The sequence below is a fragment of the Chiloscyllium plagiosum genome, unplaced genomic scaffold, assembly GCF_037043375.1.
Source record: "Chiloscyllium plagiosum isolate Xiang-an unplaced genomic scaffold, Cpla_swu_hap1 HiC_scaffold_45, whole genome shotgun sequence".
NCBI classification, from domain to species: domain Eukaryota; kingdom Metazoa; phylum Chordata; class Chondrichthyes; order Orectolobiformes; family Hemiscylliidae; genus Chiloscyllium; species Chiloscyllium plagiosum.
In genome coordinates, this window is record NW_028270183.1 from 6720016 (window position 1) to 6745210 (window position 25195).

General features: G+C 46.7%; 1 long non-coding RNA gene across 1 annotated transcript; it reads right to left on the reverse strand.

Annotated features, from left to right (window-relative positions):
• Window positions 1–1107: 1107 nt before the first annotated feature.
• Window positions 1108–25195, reverse strand: LOC122552266 (uncharacterized). The gene is made up of 3 exons (XR_006312342.2): window positions 25057–25195; window positions 8627–8736; window positions 1108–1523 (listed from the first exon to the last, which is right to left on the reverse strand). It is a non-coding gene; the product is annotated as an uncharacterized LOC122552266 (long non-coding RNA).

Sequence of the window (25195 nt, forward strand, 5' to 3'; positions counted from 1 at the left end):
ACACAGACACAGACACACACAGGCACAGATACACACACAGACACAGACACACACACAGGCACAGACACACACACACACAGATACAGAGACACACACAGGCACAGACACACACACAAACACAGACACAGAGAGACACACACAGACAGACAGACACACACACACACACACATAGACATACACACACACACATGCACACACACAGACACAGAGAGACACACACACACAGACACAGAGACACACACACAGGCACAGACACACACACACACACACACACACACAGGCACAGACACACATACAAACACACAAACACATACAGCACTGTTTCTTATCTGTAGAGCAGCCCATCTCAATTTATCAAATGCTAAGTGTTCTTCCTCTCTCTGTCAGGCTGATCTCACACCAGGATTTTTAGCCCTGGAAAAGTATTATGTGTGACACTTGAGAATGGGGCAATTTAAAAGGATTTAGGTGTTTCCTGAGTGTTTAATGAGACCTCACTAACTGCATTGCTAAAGCATGCCATTTGTTTGCAATTTTATAAGTCGTTTGACAGTTTGAGTGAGTTACTGGCTGTGCCTTGAGGTACATTACCAAGAATCGATGGCTCCCCAGGTAATGAAGAAGAATTGTGATGGCCTGTTCGAGACACTCTGACCTAAATCTTTCCAGTACGAGGGATTCGTTGGAAGAGGAATGGCTTAATTTGGCAGTGGGGATTGAAGTGTTGGTGGGGGGTGCAGCATTTTACTGTGAATGCCAGACAAAAACATTCACATTGATGAATTATCCACAAGCAAAAAGTAAAAGTAACATCGCTGCCTTTTACACCATGGTTGTAAATTTGCATCACTGCAAAGTTTAACACATCATCATTGTAACACTCTTACTTTAGCAAGTACAAAGTACTTTTTGCTTTTATCACCATGACGATGCTGTGTTCATCTTCATTGTCCACTTAGCCTGCCAGATCGAAAATGACTTTGGCTAAGCGCGCTCACAAAACTAAGAATTTGATTTAAAAGTTATGCTTGCAGAAACACAAGGGAAACACAAAGTGGTTTCCAGGTAGATTTAGAATTAGAATTAGATTTTATTGTTGTGTGTACATAAGTACAGGGGATAAATAAGTAAAGTGAAATGTGTACAAAGTCACCAATTCTGGTGCCATCTTAGGTACAAACATACCTCAGTACAAAATAGTGATGGTATGGTGGCTTGCACTGCTGCCTCACAGTACCAGTGACCCGGTTCCACATTTGGGCAGCTGTCTGTGTGGAGTTTGTCCATTCTCTGCGTGGGTTTCCTCCGGGTGCTCCGGTTTCCTCCCATAGTCCAAAGATGTGCAGGTCAGGGTGAATTGGCTGTGCAAAATTGTCCATAGTGTTCAGGGATGTGCAGGTTAGGTACCTCAGCCATGGAAAAGGCAGGGATATGGTAGATGGGGCAGGATAATCTTTTCTGGGTTGATGTGGACATGATGCACCAAATGGCCTGCTTCCACACTGTAGGGATTCTATGAAAATCTTAGGAAAAATGAAAAAAAGATATTAAAAGACAGTCCTTACAAAAATAGTTCAGTGTTGATGGGCCTCCTCTACACCATATGATTCAATCAAATAGTCTTTGTTTGTAATTGAAAGGCTTGTTTCTGAGTTTCACAGCTAAGTCTCACCTGGTCAGGGATCTGCCGAGGTCAAAGACAAGTATGATCCCCCGGTGATGGGGCTTGATAACACTTACTACAGTAAATCAGAGACTTCATCCAGTACAGGAATTGTATTTGTGCCATTGGTGCTGTGCCACATTGCAACTCATCGATCAACTGAATGATCCCCCGTCACTCATTGATGTAACATGCAGGTATCTGATTGGCAATATGGCAACTCATAGCTAGTGGGAAGATGATGGGGACAGTGAGGATCATACTCAAAGTCACATGTAGTGAAAATCAGCAGAGAAACCTGAATATATACATGGAAGAGAGTGATTTCATACACCACGAGTCTCAGTTTAAAGTTTCCTCGGTAATTAATGACCCTTCTTTCCCTGGTGGAAGCAAGCGAGGAATTCAACCCCCCCCCCCCCCCCCACACCCAAGTACTTTTATCTATTCCACATGTTCACTCTTCATCCCAAACTCGTGCCCCTTAGTTCCCCCACTATTCAAAGGCATCCTCAGGCTCTCCTCACAGCTTTGATGTAAGCTCTCATACCAGACTCGCAAGGTGGCATCTGCTAACCAAACAACTCTGATTGATCTTTGTACATAATTCGTCGGTTGTAAGGAGCTTTGGGCATGTCTTCAAGAGTTGAATGGTGCTGCATAAATAAAAGTTCTTCTATTCCTCCCTTCCCTTCATCTCTGCTCGACTTTCATATGCAATCTTTGATTAACAGTGGGAACAGTGTGGCAAATGGTACTGTTCCCTCCTTAGACTTAGTCTCTATGGACACTAGCACTCTCGTTGACTTGTCAATTTAAAAAAAAAGAGATTTGCTTACAGGATACGTACAACTCTGGCAAACCCAGCATTTATTGTCCATTCCTCTCTGCCCAGGAGCAGAGTTGAGAGTCAATGCCATCACGATAGGTCTGGCATTGCATGGAGACCACCTCAGCAACACTGTTGGCTTTTGAATCTCAAAGGGCTTTCATGACCTGAAGCTGATTTTTATAATCAATGATAATTTGATGTTCTTGAGATAGCTTTCAATTCCTGATTTGTCTATATTTGTTTGTGGGATGTGGACGTTACTGGTCAGGCCAACATTTATTGTCCATCCTTAATTGTCCAGAGGTCAGTTCAAATGCAGCAAGACCTGGACAATATCCAGGCTTGGGCTGACAAGTGGCAAGTAGCCTTTTTGCCACACAAATGTCAGGCTATGACCATCGCCAATAAGAGACAATCTAACCATCGCCCCTAAATTCAATTGTTTTACTATCACTGAATCCCCTGTCATCAATATCCTTGGGGTTACCATTGACCAGAAACTCAACTGAACTTATCACATAAACACAGTGGCAACAAGACCAAGTCGGAGGCTAGGAATACTGCAGCGAGTAACTCACCTCCTGACTCCCCTAAGCCTGTCCACCATCTACAAGGCACAAGTCAGGAGTGGATGGGTGCAACTCCAACAACACTCAAGAAGCTTGACACCATCCGGGACAAAGCAGCCCGCTTGATTGGCACCACACCCACAAACATCCACTCCCTCCACCACCGATGCTCAGTAGCAGCGGTGTATACCAGTACAAGATGCACTGCAGAAATTCACCAAAGGTCCTCAGACAGCACCTTCCAAACCCATGATGACTTCTATCTAGAACGGGAGCAGATACATAGGAACATCACCACCTGAAGCTCCCCTCCATGCCACTCACCATCTCACAATCCAAAGATGTGCAGGTTAGGTGGATTGGCTGTTGGAAAATGCAGGGTTACAAGAATAGGGTACAGGGGCAGGTCTGGCTGGGATGCTGTTTGGAGGGTCAGTGTGGACCTGATGGGCCAAATGGCCTGTTCCCAAACTGTAGGTATTCAATAATTTCAAATATTGTTTCACTGAGAAACCGCTCAGCAGAGAGAAGGGGGGGGTGGGGAGTGGGGGGAGGAGGGAATCTATAGAATCCTCGCCTAAATTTCACAGTATACAGACCCATTGTACAATCACAGAATTCTCATAGTGTGGAAAAAAGCCATTCAGTCCATCGGGTCTGCACCAACCCTCCAAAGAGCACCCCATGCAGACCCAATCCCCCATCCTATCTCTGTAGCCCTACATTTCCCTTGGCTAGTGCACTCTAACCTGTACAGCTTTGGATTGTGGGAAGAAACCAGAGCACCTGGAGGAAACCCACACAGACACAGGGAGAATGTGCAAACTCCACACAGAGAGTTGCCCGAGGCCAGAATCGAACCTGGGTCCACCATGCCACCCATTGTTCTCAATCTCAATCTCATTTTGTAAGCCACCAAAATAAAAACCCCAAATTGGGCTAGTTTGGGAATGAATGGAACAGCATGGATTAATTAACAGCGAAAACAGCAGCTCCACAATAAGCAATGATAATTTGCTTATTAACCAACCTCCTGCTGGTGTGAATGAAACATTGAGAATGAAACCAATAACAAATGAGATCACAAGAGCTGGGTAACATTTGATGAAATTCTTGGCATCAGTTGTGAATTCGGAAATTTAATAAAATGCAAGGATTCCGAAGGAGATCTGGTTTAAAGCTGCAATCTGTTACCGTGTACTGAATGAGGGTTTCTTGTGTCATTTCAATTCATCGCTGCAACTCTCTGAACAGGCTGGCACTATTTTCCCTGGAGTGTCGGAGGCTGAGGGGTGACCTTATAGAGGTTTGTAAAATCATGAGGCGCATAGATAGGGTAAATAGACAAGGTCTTTTCCCCAGGGTAGGGAAGTCCAGAATGAGCGGGCATAGGTTTAGTGTGAGAGGGGAAGGATTTAAAGGGGACCTAAGGGGCCAGTCTCCCAGTAACAATCCTGAGGTTTATGTCCTGCTTGATCACATTGGCCATGCATTCAGGGACACAGATACCCACTGGCAATTGTTCAATGATTCCTCGCACTTTCTCCCTAAGTGTCCCGTTGAAAACAGAGGTGATGGTATCATGGTATTGTTGCTGGACTAACCATCTAACAGCCCGGTTAGTGTTCTTGGGGAGTTGTGTTCAAAGACTTACCACAGCAGATGAAGGAATTTTAATTCAATGATAATGACCATGAAACCATTGTTGTAAAAAAAACCACCAGGTTCTCTTTATTACCCCTTATGGAAGGAAGTCAGTTGTCCTTATCTGATCAGCCTAGACCCCCAGCAATGAGGTTGATGTTCAAATGTTAAGGGATGCGTAACAAATGCTGGCGTAGCCAATGGTGCCCATATCTCACGGAAGGAATTAAAGTATTTCCCCCAAACCATCCCAGTCTCTTACAACAAATGGATTAGTTCCTATATTCCCCCACTACACCAGAGATAGAGTCATACAGCACAGTAACAGACCCTTTGGTCCAGCCGACCATAATCCCAAACTAAACTAGTCCCATCTGCCTGTTCCTGGCCCATGTCCTTCCAAACATTTCTTATTTGAGTCCTTATCCCAATGTCTTAAATGTTGTAACTGTATCCACATTCCACCACTTCCTCGGGAAATTCATTCCACACACGAATCACTCTCTGTGGAAAAAGATTGACCCTCATGTCTTTTTAAAATCTTTCGCCTCTCATCGTAAAAAATGACCCTTTCGTCTTGAAATCCTCCACCCTCAGGAAAATACACCTGCCATTCAACTTGTCTATGTCCCTCATGATTTTATAAACCTCAGTAAGGTCACCCCTCAACCCTCCTACCCTCTGATGAAAACAAACCCAGCCCTTTCAGCCTTTCCTTATATCTCAAACACTCCATTCCCAGCAACATCATTTATGGGTCAGTGCATTGAGTACAGGAGTTGGGAGGTCATGTTGCAGCTGTACAGGACATTGGTTAGGCCACTTTTGGAATATTATGTGCAATTCTGGTCTCCCTTCTATTGGAAGGATGCTGTGAAACTTGAAAGGGTTCAGAAAAGATTTACAAGGATGTTGCCAGGGTTGGAGGGTTTGAGCTATCGGGAGAGGCTGAATAGGCTGGGGCTGTTTTCCCTGCAGCGTCGGAGGCTGAGGGGTGACCTTACAGAGGTTTATAAAATCATCAGGGCCATGGATAGGATAAATAGACAAGATCTTTTCCCTGGAGTGGGGGAGTCCAGAACTAGAGGGCATAGGTTTAGGGTGAGACGGGAAAGATGTAAAAGGGACTTAAGGGGCAGGTCTGCCCTGGTTTTGGCAAGATGGTGATGGCAATGCAGCATGTCCTGAGCAGGGACCCCTGGCATTGGCAAGACAGTGATGGCAGTGCAGTATGTTTGGAGTGGGAACCCCTGGCATTGGTGAAATGGTGATGGCAGTGCTGCATGTCCTGAGCGGGCATCTCTGGCATTGGTGACTCGGTGATGGCAGTATGGTATGTCCTGAGCGGGGACCCCTGGCATTGACGAGACGGTATTGGCAATAGGGTATATCCAGATTCGGGACCCCTGGGATTGATGAGACAGTTATGGCAATGCAGTATGTCCCCAGCGAGGTCCCCTGGTATTGGCGAGATGGTGATGGTAGTGTGGGATGTCCAGATTGGGGACCTCTGGCATTGGTGAGACGGTGATGGCAGTGCGGTATGTCCTGAGCGGGGTACCCTGATTGTGGTCGTGACAGCCCCAGAGTGGGGACTCCTGGTTACGGGACTTGGCAGCAGTGAAGTCAAAGAGATGGCACCTGGAGAGTAGTGATTCTGATATTGGTGGGGCCCAGTGTAAATGGTGGGTGGGGGAGGAATGGTGGCACAGACATTGCTAGTGAGCAGCTCAGTGCTCAGTGGTGAAACTGATCAGAATGAAGATGGACTCACTTTCAGTTGTACCATGTTATTCTCAAACTATTCGAAATGGTACCAGAATGAGGCAGCGGTTGAAGCTTTTCACTGTATTTTACTGCATTATTCACTGTAAAAAGGCAAGCGGCAATAAATCATTCCATTCAATTCAGAGCACTGGAGAGAGATAAAATGAGTTGGAAAAGAAAGAGCATTTTAAAATTCTGTGTATGAAATAATAAAGTTTGGCTTCTTATGTGAACTGAATCTCTAGGATAGTTATTTGACCCTTTTCAAAAAAGGTGGGATGTGCAGTGCCAAGTCTATACTTGGCTATAGATTTGCTCATGATTAAAATGCACCATTTCTCACAGCGTCAAAGAAACCTGTGTTTGCAACATTCCTCCAAGGCTATTGGTATTGTGATTGACTGTGACCCTCTGTCTAACTGCAGAGGCGACAACCCCGTGATTTACTGCCTTCCAGTTCATCCAAGGTCCCACAATATCATCGATCATCCTGCCTTGCAAGCTCTCCCAAACAAAATGGAGCAGGCATAATGTACAAACATGCACTGAGTGTCAGGGTTCAAGGCTGACTCCCCCTGCAGCCGATAACACCACACACGGGGGCCTGCCCTTTCCAGTTCGGGTTGGATTTCCCTTTCTGTTCACACACAAGAGTCTTCAGGATCGGCAGAGCCAGACAATGGGAACTACAGATCAGCCTGTACCTGGCCTGAGTCCTAGCCTTGACGCAGTGTGTAGCACCCTCAACTCAGAGTTCAAAAGGGTGGCTCAGTGGTTACAGCTGTTGCTTCACAGTGCCAGGAACCTGGGTTCAATCCCACCTTTGGGCAATTGTCCGTGTGGGTTTCCTCTCAGACCAAAGATGTGCAGGTCGGGGTGGATTGGCCATGGGAAATATTGGGTAACAGGGATGTGCAGGTCGGGGTGGATTGGCCATGCTAAATAACCCATAGTGCCCAGGGATATACAGGTTAGGCGGATTGGCCATGGGAAATGCTGGGTTTCAAGGATGTGCAGGTTAGGTGGTTTGGCCATGCTAAATTGCATTCTGGATTAGTGGTGCTGGAAGAGCACAGCAGTTCAGGCAGCATCCAAGGAGCAGCGAAATCGATGTTTCAGGCAAAAGTCCTTCATGAGGAATAAAGGCAGCCTGAAGCTAAAGGAGGGTGGGGGTGGGGAGAAAGTAGCATAGGAAATGACCTGGGAATTGCAGTGGGAGAGGGACTCCCTGAGATTTTTGTAGAGAGAGGAGGAAAACTTCTTCAAGGCAGGCATCCTTGCAAGAGGATTCGCAGTAGGGTTAAAATCAACGAGATAAAAACAATGACTGCAGATGCTGGAAACCAGATTCTGGATTAGTGGTGCTGGAAGAGCACAGCAGCTCCTTGGATGCTGCCTGAACTGTTGTGCTCTTCCAGCACCACTAATCCAGAATCTGGTTTCCAGCATCTGCAGTCATTGTTTTTACCTCATGCTAAATTGCAACAGTGCCCAGGGATGTGCAGGTATAGGTGGATTGGCCATGCTAAATTACCCATAGGGCCCAGAGATGTGCTAGTTAAGGTGAATTGACCATGCTAATTTGCCCCATAGTGCCCAGGGATGTGCAGGATAGGGCGGATTGGCCATGCTAATTTGTCTGCGGTGTCTACGGATAGGATAGGGGACTAGGTGTGGTGGGATTGTCGCAGACATGATGGATCAAATGGCCTCTTTCTGCACTGTAGGGAATCTATGATGGTTGGGTTGAAATCCCACATGAGTCTTGAATATAACCTGGGTAACACTTTCCAGTACAGTACCAGATAAGCACTTGAAGTGTCATAACATTCAGGGCTGTGGGCCTAGTTTGGGAAATTGGGACTAAAGTAGGTAGTAGCATATTTTTGGCTGTACTTGTTGGGCTGAATGGTCTCTTTTCTACTTTTTGATTCTGTGATTCTAGGTGAGTGCTGGATGATACCAGATGTAACTTGACGAGTAATCCAGACGTCTGGGTGAAAATCAAAATCTGGAAAGGCGAGTTCAGATCTCACTAGGGCAGGAATCTAGATTCAATTAATTAATGACAACTCTAGTTCATTTGAAACTGCAGGATTGCCACAGAAATCTTTCTCAATTGGAAGGAGCAAGGAAATCTGCCATTGTTACCTGGTCTAACCTACACGTCACTCCAGACCTGCAGAGATGTGGTTGATTGTCAACTCTCCTCCAAAATGGCCGAGCAAGCCACTCAGACACAGGTGCCTCACTACCGCCACCTCAAGGACAAAGAGGAAAGAACAATAAGTGTGAGTCTTGTCTGCAATGGCCAAAGGCCAATAAAAAGAGCAAAAGAGCTTGTAGATACCAATGATGCAATAATGGGTTCTCAATACACGCAACATTGAACCAATTTTACAAATTAATGATTCTACTTTGCTTAATACCTTATTTTTATTAACCAATAAAACCTTTCTTTAAAATTATTTCCCCTGGTATTTGCTAGGAACTTTTCATTCTTTGTTGAAATATATTTATGAGCTTAGTGTGAAATAGCTCCAGAGAGGTTGATAACCTGTCACCAAGTCTCCCTTTATATACAGTCCTTGGCACTGATCCAGCTCCCTCAGAGCCAGCTTTCTGAGTGAACAAAACCTCTGACCCTCCTGTTTATATCTGTCAGCCAGGGCTCCCTGACCAGACCAGGTTAACAGCCCCACTCAGGGAACTCAGATTCTATGAGGTCCACCTGACTGATCCAGTTACAATCACTACATGGTCAGCACAACTTAGAACAGACTGGGTAAGGACGGCAGATTTCCTTCCCTAAAGGCCGTTCATCAAATGGTTAATTTTTTACAACCATCGATGATATTTTCATACATAAAAACTGAAAGTGCTGGAGAAACTCAGCAGGTCTGGTAGTGTCCAAGGAGAGAGAAACAGGGTTAATGTTTCGAGTCTGATGAGGGTGTTCTTCATCTTTGGAGCATCTCTGGTGATTCTCTGTAAAATGTGAGCTGAAAAGAGGAAGATTGTGTGTGAGACATCACTTGAAGTTACGGTGGACCACATGCTATTGATGGATGTTCTCGGACCCGAAACACTAACTCCACTTTCTCTCTCCACAGATTCTGCTGGACCTGCTGAATTTTCCCAGAAATTTCTGATTCCCAGCATCCACAGTTCTTTGTTATTTTCACTAATAATCTCACTCAAATAAACATTAATCTGAAAGTCCAGCCCCCAGGCACATCCCTCGGCACTATGTGGCAAATTAGCATGGCCAATCCACCTTAACTTGCACATCCCTGGGCACTATGGGTAATTTAGCATGGCCAGTGCTTTGCTTCCATCAGCTGCAGTAATGGGATTTTAACCCCAGTGTTACGATTGGGTTGTTGGATTACTAACCCAGCGACATCACCATGACTCCATTGACAATATGGGACTGACAGCAGGTTAGGTAATGTCTGGGACCCTGGCCCATCAGCTCCCTTTTGGCTGTCCAAACACAACCTTCTTTTCTAAATTATTCCTTCTTATTTTTATTATTTCTTAATTTCACCTTTTGTATCAAGTTCAGCTTTACTTTTTTCTGTTGATGAGGTGGGGCAGTTTTGGTTGGACAGATCTCGGTCCTCTGAAATTTTGTTGGGCTTCAGGACCTCAGTGGTTTCAATGTGCCCCTGTCCTTATTGGTTTCAACATGCCCCAGTGCTCAGCGGCTTCAACATGCCCCAGGCCTAAGCGGCTTCGACATGCTCTGGTCCACTGTGGTTTTGATATACCCTGGTACTCTGCAGTTGGACAAGCCCTGGTCATCGACAGTTGGATAGGCCCTGGTCATTGACAGTTGGATAGGCCCCGGTCATTGACAGTTGGATAGGCCCCGGTCATCGACAGTTGGATAGGCCCCTGTCATCTACATTTGGATAGGCCCTGGTCATCGACAGTTGGGTAGGCCCTGATCATTGACAGTTGGATAGGCCCCAGTCCTCGACAGTTGGATAGGCCCCAGTCATCGACAGTTGGATAGGCCTCGGTGCTCAACAGTTGGATAGGCCTCGGTCATCGGCAGTTGGATAGGCCCCAGTCCTCGACAGTTGGATAGGCCCCGGTCCTCGACAGTTGGATAGGCCCCGGTCATCGGCAGTTGGATAGGCCCCAGTCCTTGATAGTTGGATAGGCGCTGGTCATCGACAGTTGGATAGGCCCCGGTCATCGGCAGTTGAATAGGCCCTAGTCCTCGACAGTTGGATAGGCCCCGGTCATCGACAGTTGGATAGGCCCCAGTCCTCGACAGTTGGATAGGCCCTGTTCATTGACAGTTGGATAGGCCCTGATCCTCGACAGTTGGATAAGCCCCGGTCATCAACAGTTGGGTAGGCCCTGGTCATCGACAGTTGGATAGGCCCCTGTCATCTACATTTGGATAGGCCCTGGTCATCGACAGTTGGGTAGGCCCTGATCATTGACAGTTGGATAGGCCCCAGTCCTCGACAGTTGGATAGGCCCCAGTCATCGACAGTTGGATAGGCCCCGGTCATCGACAGTTGGATAGGCCCCTGTCATCTACATTTGGATAGGCCCTGGTCATCGACAGTTGGGTAGGCCCTGATCATTGACAGTTGGATAGGCCCCAGTCCTCGACAGTTGGATAGGCCCCAGTCATCGACAGTTGGATAGGCCTCGGTGCTCAACAGTTGGATAGGCCTCGGTCATCGGCAGTTGGATAGGCCCCAGTCCTCGACAGTTGGATAGGCCCCGGTCCTCGACAGTTGGATAGGCCCCGGTCATCGGCAGTTGGATAGGCCCCAGTCCTTGATAGTTGGATAGGCGCTGGTTATCGACAGTTGGATAGGCCCCGGTCATCGGCAGTTGAATAGGCCCCAGTCCTCGACAGTTGGATAGGCCCCGGTCATCGACAGTTGGATAGGCCCCGGTCATCAACAGTTGGATAGGCCCCAGTCCTCGACAGTTGGATAGGCCCTGTTCATTGACAGTTGGATAGGCCCTGATCCTCGACAGTTGGATAAGCCCCGGTCATCAACAGTTGGGTAGGCCCTGGTCATCGACAGTTGGGTAGGCCCTGGTCATCGACAGTTAGGTAGGTCCTGGTCATTGCCAGTGGATAGGCCTCAGTCCTCGGCAGTTGAATAAGCCCCGGTCATTGACAGTTGGAAAGACCCCAATCATCGACATTTGGATAAGCCCCAGTCATCAACAGTTGGATAGGCCCCAGTCATCGACAGTTGGATCGGCCCCAGTCATCGACAGTTGGATAGGCCCTGGTCATCGAGAGTTGGATAGGCCCTGGTCATCGACAGTTGGATGAGCCCCAGTCCTTGGTGGTGGTCAATGTGTGAAGCCAAGAGGCCATGGAATGAATGGAATAAATGTCATTTGTTGAATTGTCTTTTCTTAAATGTATAATTTATGGTATTAAATGGTGCTCTTTTGTAGCGATCTATACATGTTTTTACTGTATTTTTGCAAATACAGGTAGCCAATTTATTTCCTTCTCTCTTCCTTCCTTCCTTTCTTTCTTTCTTTCTTTCTTTCTTTCTTTCTTTCTTTCTTTCTTTCTTTCTTTCTTTCTTTCTTTCTTTCTTTCTTTCTTTCTTTCTTTCTATCTATCTGTCTATTACCCTCGATTCTATGAGACTAATCAGGCAAAAAGGCTGCTGTATATCCCACATTAGAAGAGACTGTGTGTTAAAAAGTAATTAAGTAGATTCAGTAAATGTTTTTGGGCAAAGTTTAGAAAGGGATGACCTCAGTGCTGCTTTTTCTCCCTGTCCCTGCTCCTCACCTTAATCTGAGGAGCAGGGATGCTCCTGAGCTCAGGGCTTTTTTGCAAGGTAAGTCTGCATCATTGTTATGAAATATGATCAGTTTGTATGGAGATTCTAAAATATTAACTCTCAGCATGAGGACTTGACTGACAAGATTATCATTTATTGCTCAGCTTTGTGAAGATGGTGGTATGACTTTGACGTAACTGAAGGGCACTTGGTGTTAAGCCTCAGGCTAGGCAAGGACAGCAGGTTTTATTTATGATAGTGACCCTCACCCCCAACAGGTTCCTCTCGTTTTTACTGATCTGATCCTTGCACTTTTTCAAAATCATTTGAAATCCATATGCTGCCTAAGGTGGGTCTTGAACTCATGGCTTTTTGACTAGTAACAGCACCACTCCAGTTGTGGTATCTGGCAACAGTCAAATAGGTCACAATTAAACTTAGCACTACGCATTCATCCATAGTCTGCCCACTGAGGTTTTTACACGAATGGGTGAAGAAAAGACAGACGAGGGAATGGTTCAATGCTTAAATTTGGAGATGAAATACCTCAGAACATGTTTGTCAGGGTAACTGTTTTGGCCATCTGTTTTTATTGGAGTTTAAGTCCATCAGAGAGCCAAAGGTTCAAACGATGGACTAAGGGAAATGTTCAGCACAGTACAATCTGTCTATTTTTAATCCAAGAACAGACACTTTTGCATGCCTTCAGATCTCTAATTAATCCTCAGAGAGTTGAAGTACTGCTCTCCATCTTAAAGTTCTAAATCCAACATCTTTGTAATGAAAGCATTCATGTTGTGGGTTCCAGTTGTGTGAGATACTCCATAAGGCAAATGCTTAAACTATCGTTTCTGTATTTCCAGGAAGAGGTTAAACTGCCCTGGTCACCAGTGGGGAGTCTGACAGCAACAAGATGAATAAGTAATTCTTATTGTGCAGTTTGAGCCTTATATACAGTCAGCATTGCCTTTGAGGTGGTCATCAATAATTAGGTAAGTCTTATTTTGCAGTTATCACATCAAGGGTGTTGTTATAGTTACAGAGGAATCATTCTCTAATTAGTGCTAACATAGGGCAAATCATACAAACATGAATTCACAGCAACAGTAGACCACTCTACTCTCCCAATCTGTTGTACCATTCAATAATATCCTAGCTGATCTGCTTACTCCACAATCCTATCTACCCCAGACAACCTTTCACCCCTTGCGTTATCAAGGATCCGCCTCTATCTCTATTTTAAAATATTCAAAGATGTTACTTTCACTGCCTTTCAGGAAGAGAGTTCCAAAGACTCTCAACATTCTGAGAGAAAACATTTTGCCTCACCCTAGTCTTAAATTAACTTTAAAACTGTTTTTAAACAGTGAGCTCTAGTTCTCGGTTCTTCCACAAGAAACGTCCCCTCCATATCTACTTGATCAAGAGACCCCTCGGCATCTTACCTGTTTTAATTAAGTCACCTTTTTAAACTCCGGTGGTTACAAGCTTATTCCCTCCAAGCTTTCCTCAAAATCTACAAATTTTAGGTATTAGTTGAGTGAACCTATATTGAATTGCCTCTAATACATTCGCATGCTTCTTTAAATAAATGAACAAATACTGTGTGCTGTACTCCAGGTGTGGCCTCACCAGTGCTCTGTATAACTGAGGCATAACCTTCCTGATTTTATATTCAATTCCCCTCACAATAATGCTATTACTCTATTAATTTTTCCAATTACTTGCTGTATCTGTATACTAACTTTTTGCAGTTCATGCACTTGGACAGTAGATTCCTCTGTATTCTCAGAGCTCTGTGACCTTTCATCATTTAGACATCATGCTTTTTCACTTCCCTGTCAAGACTGACAATTTCATGTTTTCCTACATCTGCCCCATTCTCCATATCCTTGTCCACTCACTTAACTTATCCGTTTCCCTTTGTGGCCTCCTTATTTCCTCTTCAGAATTCATCTTCCCAACTATTTTTATGTCCTCAGCAAATATAACAACCATAATTTTGACCATTTATTTAACTTTTCAAACATTGAGGTCCAGTACTGATCCCTCTGGCGCACAACTGCCAACTGAAAAAAATGATTGATTTATTACGACCCTTCATTTTCAGTTCGCCAGCCAAATTCCTATCCCTTCTCCCTCCACAATGAGCTTTTATTTTCAAAATTAACCTTTGAAGAACCTCCTTATCAAATGCCTGCTTGAAATTGAAGTGCAGTATATCTACAACTATGCTTTGTTTCCACAACACGTGTTGCTTTTCAAAGAATTCCAATAATCTGTCTGATTATCTTGCACTTTTCTAAATGTCCCACAATAACATGTCTTCTGTATGCCAGATGTTAAACTAACTGACCTGTAGTTTCCTGTTTGATATCACCTTCTGTTTTTTAAGAATGGAGTTACACTGGCTGGTTTCCATTCTACTAGAACCTTCCCCAGATCCACAGATCTTAAATAATAAAACTAAGGCATTAACTATCTAAGCAGCTTTTTCTTCAAAGACCTCAGCCTGCAGCTCCAACAATTTACTCAAAACCATTTCCCTTTTCTTCAGTCTTCTCTTCAAGTTATTTTCAAGCTTCTCGCTATTTCTGGGAGGTAACTTTTATCCCGTCAGAAAACCAATACAAAAAAGGTCTGTTCAATTCTCCTACCTTGCTTTCCATTATTAATTCCACATTCTCACTTTCTACTGGCCCACCTTCCCCTACCACCGCAGGAATTGCAAAACCTGCGCCCACACCTCCTCCCTCACCTCCATCCAAGGCCCCAAAGGAGCCTTCCACATCCATCAAAGTTTTACCTGCACATCCACCAATATCATTTATTGTATCCGTTGCTCCCGATGCGGTCACCTCTACATTGGGGAGACTGGACGCCTCCTCGCAGACCGCTTTATGGAACCTCTCTGGGACACCCGCACCAATCAACCATGCCGCCCCATGGCCCAACATTTCAGCTCCCCCTCCCACTTTGCCGAGGACATGCAGGTCCTGGGCCTCCTTCACTACCCGATGCCTGGAGGAAGAACGCCTCATTTTCCACCTCGGAACACTTCAACCCCAGGGCATCAATGTGGACTTCACCAGTTTCCTCAGTTCCAACCTTCCAGCTCAGACCTATCACCTTCATTCCCACCCCCATCCACCCAAAGTACTCTTGGCTACCTTCTGCACTAAGAAGCTATCCTGAAAACATTTTATGAACTTGTCATCTAGGCTACCTTTGCCCATCTGATTTTTTCCAGGCTATATGTAAATTAAAATCCTCCATGATTCTCACTGTTGATGGGTTCCCATTATTTCTTCTCTCGTTGTCTATCCCACCATGTAGTTACTGGTGGAAGGCTTGTAGACCACTCCCACAACCCCACTTCTTGCCTTTATGATTCCTCATCTCTACCCAAACCACTTCTTTACCCTGCTTTCCGAAACTTAAGTCATTGCTCTCTATTGTGCTAATGCCATCATTAATTAACACTGCTACACCTCCACCTTCTCCAGCTTTATGGTCTTCCTAAATGTCCTGCATCTTTCAACATTCATATCCAAATCCAAATCCAAATCCTCCTGCGGTTACAGATACTGGATCAGACTTTGCTGAAATAAGTGCACAGAGGCCAGTATCCCTTCACCAAGTGACCTTTTATTTTTCCATGCACAGTACACGGGCTGGGGCCACTGACAAAACAGCAAGTTCGACATTCTCATCACTCTTTGCATAGTTGGTGATTGTATTGAGGTCAACCTGGTGGACCTCATAGAATCTGAGTTCCCTGACTGGGGCTGTTAATTAGGTCCAATTAGGGAGCCCTAGCTGACAGCTATAAACAGGAGAGTTGCTTGTCACTGGCCACTTGGGTGTTTCCTTTCTTCCTGGTGGTGAAAACTGAATAAAGATTTGTGCACCATGTGTCTTTCACTGTGTCTCACACCTGCACACGTGCAACATGGGTGCTGGGGGAAAGTAAGCACCACCGCAGTTGGGCGGTAGGAGGTTCTGGATGTAGGTTTGCTCGCTGAGCTGGAAGGTTCATTTTCATGAAAACAAACCTTCCAGCTCAGCAAACAAACTTACACCCATAGAGATACCGAGTTGGCGTTTCGAGTCCAAATGACATTTTCAGAATCATGAGTAGTTTTCTTTAATCTTGAGAAGTTCTGTATTACTGTTAAGTGGAAAGCACTGAAAGTGTTGCATGTTATTTGATGGCAATTATTTGACACGACTGTACAACTCTACTATTTTCTTCTCTGCCACTCAGTTGTTGTCCAATAGCAGGTATTCTCCCATGGAGTCTGCCTTTCCAGTCACTGCGATTCGGAAGAAGGATTTTTCATCCTTCGTGATATTGCAAATCAGGCATCAGGGGTATGCTGCAGCCTGGTTTTCACTGATAGGACCACGCCCAGTCCATCACGCTAACCAGCCTCGCATCCACTGACTCCATCTACACTTCCCACTGCCTCGGGAAGGTAGCCAACATCATCAAAGACCCCTCACCCCTCCTTGGTATACTCTCTTCCAACCTCTTCCATCGGGCAGAAGATACAAAAACTTAAACACATGCACCAACTGATTCAAGAACAGCTCCTTCCCCGCTGTTATTAGGTTTCTGAATGGACCTCTCAAATTTCAAATCTAATGTTGATCTTATTTTTAGTGCTCCTTCCCTGCAGCTGAATTCCTCACTCTGTTCAATCACCTCATGATCTCTGTATGGTATGATCTGCCTTTACTGCACACAAAACAAAACATTTCACTGTACTTAGGTACATGTGACAAGAATAAATCAAATTCTCTGTTGTACACTATAGAGATAAAACCACCATAGCCTTACTGCTCCCTTATTAAAGAGAGACATCTGGCGTCGATTTAAGCTGAGGGTCACCATCCCTCAGGCGAGGGGTGAGGTTGGGAGCGAGAATCCTTCATGGTAACCTCAGACCGCTTTTTATGCACGGGATACACTTGGGCAATTTTCCACATTGTCAGGTAGATGCCAGTGTTGTGACTATACTGTAATTTGTGCACATAAAAGCTCCCACAAATAGCTACGTGATCGTGACCCTCTGTATCCTGTTGATTGAGGGGTAAATATTAGGCATTGTATCGGGACGACTCCCTCAATTTGCACATCTTCCAGAGAGCGCGAATGAAGCCTTCATTCACTGCGCTCAGAGCCCTGGGGTGGTTTTGGAACACACAATCTTCTGACTCAGAGATGACAGTGTGACCTACGCTGACTGTGGCTGCATTGTCAACTTGCATTTATAGAGAGCCTGGATTAGCGTAAGACGTGCCCGGTTTTACATCTCAGGTGCAATGCAAGAGCATATATTGTCTTCCTTCCTGTCCATTGTGAAGGATCGTAACCTTCAGCAATCTTGCTTTGAGGGAAAGAGAGCACAGGAAATGTTATCACTGCAATTTTATAATTAAATCTGCACAGATTTAACCAGCTAATGGATCAAATTGGGGTTAGTAGACAAGATATGTATGGCAGGACAAAATCAATTGAAAAATGAAATCTAAGCATGTCCTGCAAGTACAGTACACTGATGTAATGTGCGTCATTGAGCACAAGTCAGATACAGATAGCTTCCAAAGATGAATGAACTGTGTTGGAAATAAATCTGCTCCCAAATTTAACCATATATATTTGAATTAACTGGTTCAGTTTGGACCCCAGGGGAATGTCACATTAAGATGCGAGGATGACAAAGTGATCCTCAAGCTGTTGAAAAGTATTTCTAACCACTGAAAATGGACAGTCATTTGCAACCAGAATGTTGCCTGGGGTGGAGTATTTCAGCTATGAAGTCATAGAGCTGTACAGCACGGAAACAGACCATTCAGTCCAACTTTTTCACGCTGACCAAGGTTCCCGAACTAAACTGCTCTCACGTGGCTGCGTTTGGTCCATATCCCTCTTAACCTTTCCCGTTCATGTACCTGTCTAAGAGTGTTTTAAATGATGCTACTGTACCTGCATCTACCACTTCCTCTCTCTGGCAGTTCATTCCACACACAAACCACCCTCTCTGAGAAGAACCAAATATCCTCAACTCATCCAGTCCCATTTGCCAACATTTGGCCAACATCCCTCCAAACCCTTTCTATTCATGTACCCATCCTGAAAACTTTTCAATGTTGTAACTGTACCAGCCTCCACCACTTCCTCTGGCAACTCGTTCCATACACGCACCACCCTTTATATAAAAATGTTGCCCCTTAGGTCCCCTTTATATCTTTCCCCTCTCACGTTAAACCTACGCCCTCTAGTTTTGGACTCACCTATGCTGGGGAAATGACGTTGGCTATTTGTCCTAACCATGTCCTTCATGATTTTATAAACCTCTATAAGGTCATCCCTTCAGGGAAAGCAGAACTGCATGAACTATTCCAAAAGTGGCCTAACCAATGACCTGTACAGCCACAACAAGACCTCCCAACTCCTATACTCAATGCACTGACCAATAAAGGCGAGCATACCAAAGGCCTTCTTCACTATCCTATCTACCTGTGACTCTACTTTCAAGGAGCTATGAACCTGCACTCCAAGGTATCTCTGTTCAACAACACTCCATAGGACCTTACCATTAGATACATGGAGTCATACAGATGTACAGCATGGAAACAGATCCTTCGGTTCAAATCGTCCATGCCGTCTAAATATTCTAAATTAATCTAGTCCCATTTGCCAGCACTTGGCCCATACCCCTCCAAACCCTTCCTATTCATATACCCATCTAGATGCCTTTTAAATGTTGTAACTGTACCAGCCTCCATCACTTGCTCTGGCAGCTCATTCCATACACGCGCCACCCTCTGCGTGAAAGAGTTGCCCCTTAGGTCCTTTTTAAATCTTTCCCCTCTCACCCTAAACCTATACCCTCCAATTCTAGCCCCCAAGGAAGCAACCTTTTCTATTTACCCTTTCCATGCCCCTCATAATTTTATAAACCTCTGTAAGGTCACGCTCAGCCTGTATGAGTCCCTGCCCTGATTTGCCTTTCCAAATGCAACACCTCAACATTTATCTAGATTAAATTCCAAATGCCACTCATCAGCCCATCTGATCAAGGAGTTGTACTCTGAGGTAGCCTTCTTTGCTGTCCACTACACCACCAATTGTCATCAGCAAATGTACTAACCATATCTCCTATGTTCACATCCAAATCATTTATATAAATGACAAAAAGCAGTGGACCCAGCACCGATCCTTGTGGCACTCCAATGGTTGAAAAATGTGTTGCTGGAAAAGCGCAGCAGGTCAGGCAGCATCCGAGGAGCAGGTGAATCGACGTTTCGGGCATAAGCCCTTCTTCCGGAATGAGGCTGGTGTGCCAAGCCGGCTGAGGTAAAAGTTAGGGGGGAGGGAATTTGGGGGAGGGGCACTGGGAATACGATAGGTGGAAGGAGGTGAGGGTGAGGGTGATAGGCCGGAGAGGGGGTGGGGGCAGAGAGGTCAGGAAGAAGATTGCAGGTCAAGATGGCGGTGCTGAATCCGGGGGTTGGGACTTAGATAAGGTGGGGGGAGGGGAAATGAGGAAGCTGGAGAAATCTACATTCATCCCTTGTGGTTGGAGGGTTCCTAGGCGGAAGATGAGGCGCTCTACCTCCAGGCGTCGTGTGGCCAGGGTCTGGCGATGGAGGAGGCCAAGGACCTGTATGTCCTTGGCGGAGTGGGAGGGGGAGTTAAAGTGTTCACCCACGGGATGGTTGGGTTGGTTGGTGCGGGTGTCCCAGAGGTGTTCCCTGAAACATTCCGCAAGTAGAGGAGACCACATTGGGTGCAACGGGTACAGTAAATGATGTGTGTGGAGGTGCAGGTGAATTTGTGACGGATATGGAAGGATCCATTGGAGGGAGGTGAGGGGGGAGGTGTGGGCGCAAGTTTTGCACTTCTTGCGGTTGCAGGAGAAGGTGCCGGGAGTGGAGGTTGGGTTGGTGGGGGGTGTGGACCTGACGAGGGAGTCGCAGAGGGAGTGGTCTCTCCTGAATACTGATAGAGGTGGAGAGGGAAATATATCCCTGGTGGTGGGGTCTGTGTGGAGGTGGCGGAAATGACGGAGGATGATACAATGTATCTGGAGGTTGGTGGGGTGGAAGGTGAGGACCAGTGGGGTTCTGTCCTGGTGGTGATTGGAGGGACAGCGTTCAAGGGCGGAGGTGTGGGAAGTGGAGGAGATGCAGTGGAGAGCATCGTCGACCACGTCTGAGGGGAAATTGCAGTCCTTGAAGAAAGAGGCCATCTGGGTTTTTCAGTATTGGAATTGGTCCTCCTGGGAGCAGATGCGGCGAAGGCGAAGGAATTGGGAATATGGGATGGCGTTTTTACAGGGGGCAGGGTGGGAGGAGGTGTAGTCCAGGTAGCTGTGGGAGTCGGTCGGTTTGTAGTAAATGTCTGTGTTGAGTCGGCCGCCCGAGATAGAAATGGAGAGGTCTAGGAAGGGGAGGGAGGAGTCTGAGACGGTCCAGGTAAATTTGAGGTTGGGGTGGAATGTGTTAGTAAAGTGGATGAACTGTTCAACCTCCTCGTGGGAGCACGAGGCAGTGCCGATACAGTCATCGATGTAGCGGAAGAAAAGGTGGGGGATGGTGCCAGTGTAGCTGTGGAAGATGGACTGTTCCACATATCCGACGAAGAGGCAGGCATAGCTGGGGCCCATGCGGGTGCCCATGGCTACTCCTTTCGTTTGGAGGAAGTGGGAGGATTGGAAAGAGTAGTTGTTCAGAGTGAGGACCAGTTCAGTCAGTCGAAGGAGGATGTCAGTGGAAGGGTACTGGTTGGGTCGGCGGGAAAGGATGAACCGGAGGGCTTTGAGGCCTTCATGATGGGGGATGGAGGTGTATAGGGACTGGATGTCCATCATGAAGATAAGGCGTTGGGGACCAGGGAAGCAAAAATCATGGAGGAGCTGGAGGGCGTGGGTGGTATCCTGAACGTAGGTGAGGGGTTCTTGAACTAAGGGGGACAGGACCGTGTCGAGGTATGCAGAGATGAGTTCGGTGGGCAGGAGCAGGCTGAGACAATGGGTCGGCCGGGGCAGTCAGGTTTGTGGATTTTGGGCAGGAGTAGAAACGGGCGGTGCAGGGTATTGGGACTATAAAGTTGGAGGCGGTGGATGGGAGATCTCCTGAGGTAATGAGGTTATGGATGTACTGGGAGATGATGGTTTGGTGGTGGGAGGTGGGGTCATGGCCAAGGGGGCAGTAGGAGGAGGTGTCCGCGAGTTGGCATCTAGCTTCAGCGGTGTAAAGATCGGTGCGCCAAACTACCACCGTGCCTCCCTTGTCCGTCGGTTTGGTGGTGAGGTTGGGGTTGGAACGGAGGGAGTGGAGGGCTGCGCGTTGTGAGGGTGAGAGGTTGGAGTGGGTGAGAGGGGTGGACAGGTTGAGGCGATCAATGTCGCGGCGGCAGTTGGATATGAAGAGATCGGGAGTGGGTAAGAGGCCAGCATGGGGTGTCCAGGTGGATGGGGTGTGTTGGAGGTGGAAGAAGGGGTCGTCAGAGGGTGGGCGAGAATCCTGGCTGAAGAAGTAGGCGCGGAGGTGAAGTCGGCGGGAGAATTGTTCGATGTCTTGCCACGTGTCGAACTCATTGATCCGGGAGCGTAGGGGGATGAAGGTGAGGCCTCTGCTGAGGACTGATCTTTCATCCTCAGAGAGGGGGAGGTCTGGAGGGATAGTGAAAATACAGCAGGGCTGGGAGCTAGGACCTGGTGTGGGGCTGGAGCTGGGAGTGGGGGCGAAATTAGTTGGACTAAGGGAGACAGGACAGTGTCGAGGTATGCCCCCATGACCGACTCAACACATACATTTAGTACAAACTGACAGACTCCCACAGCTACCTAGATTACACCTCCTCCCACCCTGCCCTCTATAAAAACGCCATCCCATATTCGCAATTCCTCCACCTCAGCCGCATCTGCCCCCAGGAGGACCAATTCCACTACCGAACAACTCAAATGGCCTCCTTCTTCAAAGACCGCAATTTCCCCTCAGACGTGTTCGACGATGCTCTCCACCGCATCTCCTGTACTTCCCGCACGTCTGCCCTTGAACCCCGCCCCTCCAACCGCCACCAGGACAGAACCCCACTGCTCCTCACCTTCCACCCCACCAACCTCCAGATACATCGTATCATCCTCCGTTATTTCCGCCACCTCCAGACAGACCCCACCACCAGGGATATATTTCCCTCTCCACCTCTATCAGTATTCAGGAGAGACCACTCCCTCCGCGACTCCCTCGTCAGGCCCACAACCCCCACCAACCCAACCTCCACTCCTGGCACCTTCCCCTGCAACCGCAAGAAGTGCAAACCTTGCGCCCACACCTCCCCCCTCACTTCCCTCCAAGGCCCCAAGGGATCCTTCCATATCTGCCACAAATTCACTTACACCTCCACACACATCATTTACTGCACCCGCTGCACCCGATGTGGTCTCCTCTACATTGGGGAGACAGGCCACCTACTTGCGGAACGTTTCAGGGAACACCTCTGGGACACCCGCACCAACCAACCCAACCACCCCGTGGCTGAACTCTTTAACTCCCTCTCTCACTCCGCCAAGGACATGCAGGTCCTTGGCCTCCTCCATCGCCAGAGCCTGGCCACACGACGCCTGGAGGAAGATCGCCTCATCTTCCGCCTAGGAACCCTCCAACCACACGGGATGAGTGTAGATTTCTCCAGCTTCCTCATTTCCCCTCCCCCCACCTTATCTCAGTCCCAACCCTCGAACTCAGCACCGCCCTCTTGACCTGCAATCTTCTTCCCGACCTCTCCGCCCCCACCCCCTCTCCGGCCTATCACCCCCACCCTCACCTCCTTCCACCTATCGTATTCCCAGTGCCCCTCCCCCAAATTCCCTCCCCCCTAACTTTTATGCTTATGCCCGAACCGTCGTTTCTCCTGCTCCTCGGATGCTGCCTGGCCTGCTGTGTTTTTCCAGCACCACATTTTTCAACTCTGGTACTCCAGCATCTGCAGTCCTCACTTTCTCCTAGCACTCCATTGGTCACAGGTTTCCAGTCTGAAAGCAACCCTCTACCATCACTCTCTGTCACCTACCTTCAAGCCAGATCTGTACCCAAATGGCGAGTTCTCACTGTATTCCGTGTGATCTAACCTTGCTAACCAGTCTACCATGAGGAACCTTGTTGAATGCTTTACTGAAGCCCATATAGGCATGGAGAGGCTGGATAAGCTTGAGTTGTTGGCTTTGGAGCAGGGATGGCCAAGGGAGCACCTGATTGAGGTATATAAGATTATGAGGAGCATGGAAAGGTCGGGTAGGAAGCAGATGCTTCTCTGACTCGAAAGGCCAGTGACAATGGGAAATAATTTCAAATTGAAAGACAGGAGGTTTAGTGGGATTTGAGGAGAAGTGCTCTCATCCAGAGTGTAGTGGGAGTCTGACATGCCTGGGAGGATAGTTGAGCCAGGTAAGGATGACAGATTTCCTTCCTTAAAGGGCATTAAGGAGCCAGATTTTGGGGGTTTTCCCTCAACAATGAACAATGGTTTCATGACCATCATTTGACTCTCAAATCCAAATTGTTTAATTGAATTCAATTACCACCATCGGTCATAGCAGGTTATGAACCCAGCTCCCCAGAGCGTTACCTGGAACTCTGGATTCATACGTCTAACAATAATACCATTTGGCCATCATACCACACTTTGGAAAATGCTGTCAATGGAATTTTGGTCAGATGCTATAGATGGTACACCGTGCAACCATCGGTAGTGAAAAATATGATTGTTTAACCGGGGCTGATAGGGTGACTATGCTGTTGGATGTGGCAGAATTGTGGACTCTTGTTCTACTAGATTAACATTGGAGCCAAAGGGTGCTCTCTATAAATCACTCTTGTGTCTTTGCAGTACAATATGGTGAGGTAGTGACAAAGCCAGTAGGCTGTCAATCCAGAGGCTTAGACTAACTGTTTGGGGTTAAGGGTTCAAATCCCATGAGGGCGGCTGGTGGAATCTAAAACAGTTCATAACTCTAGAAGATAAATTTAGCTTTGGTGATGGTGATCATGCCAACAACCATTGATTGTTGTAAAAACCCATCTGATTTACTCATGTTCTTTCAGGGAAGGAAATCTGCCATTTTGGCCTAGATGTGACTCCAACCCCACAGCCTCTTAACCTCGCCAATGGCTTAACCGACCACTCCACTCAAGGGCAAATAAGGATGGGTAGCAAACATTGATCTTGTCAGAGGCCATCCATGAAAGCGTGCAGTCTGATTGAACACGCACTGAAAATAAAAACAAAAAGACCCTCAGAACTCCTTCTAGTTGTGACCAAAGAAAATAGATAAACTGACAGCTGTTCTGTGTGCGTGACATTGAAACACAACTAAATGTTTAGGCTGTTTTGCACTCCACACTTGCATCAATTTTCGATCCCCATTCCTTTCCCCTCAGTTAATTCAGTGGCTCTCATTAAATGATCAAAGATAACTTGAGGGAGTTGAAATGTGGCAGGGCTCCCACAGTTGGAATTAATTTCAGAAGCAGTGAACGTCTGATACAGAATGAACACACACGGCTCACTCGGAATCCCAGATGTCTTGTTAGTGAGCACATAAAGAAACCATTTATCATTCCAGTAACATAATCTTTGTTCCTCCAATGACAATGAACAGGAATACTTCGAATAGTGTCTGACTTAAACCCAAGGCACCTTTTCCATCTTCATTTCACTTGTTAGTTTCTAGGAGAATACGAATTGCTCTGAGAGATGTGAATGGAGTAGGCACTTACTGTTAACCCCTTGGCAAGGGAAATTGGCACTTGCTTAGCTGTCCATCTGTGCATTGCAGTCAACAGGGTCATGGTTCAAACTTCACAACTCTGGGTTAACATTGCAGTGTAGCACTGAAGGGCTCTGGCACTGTTGGAG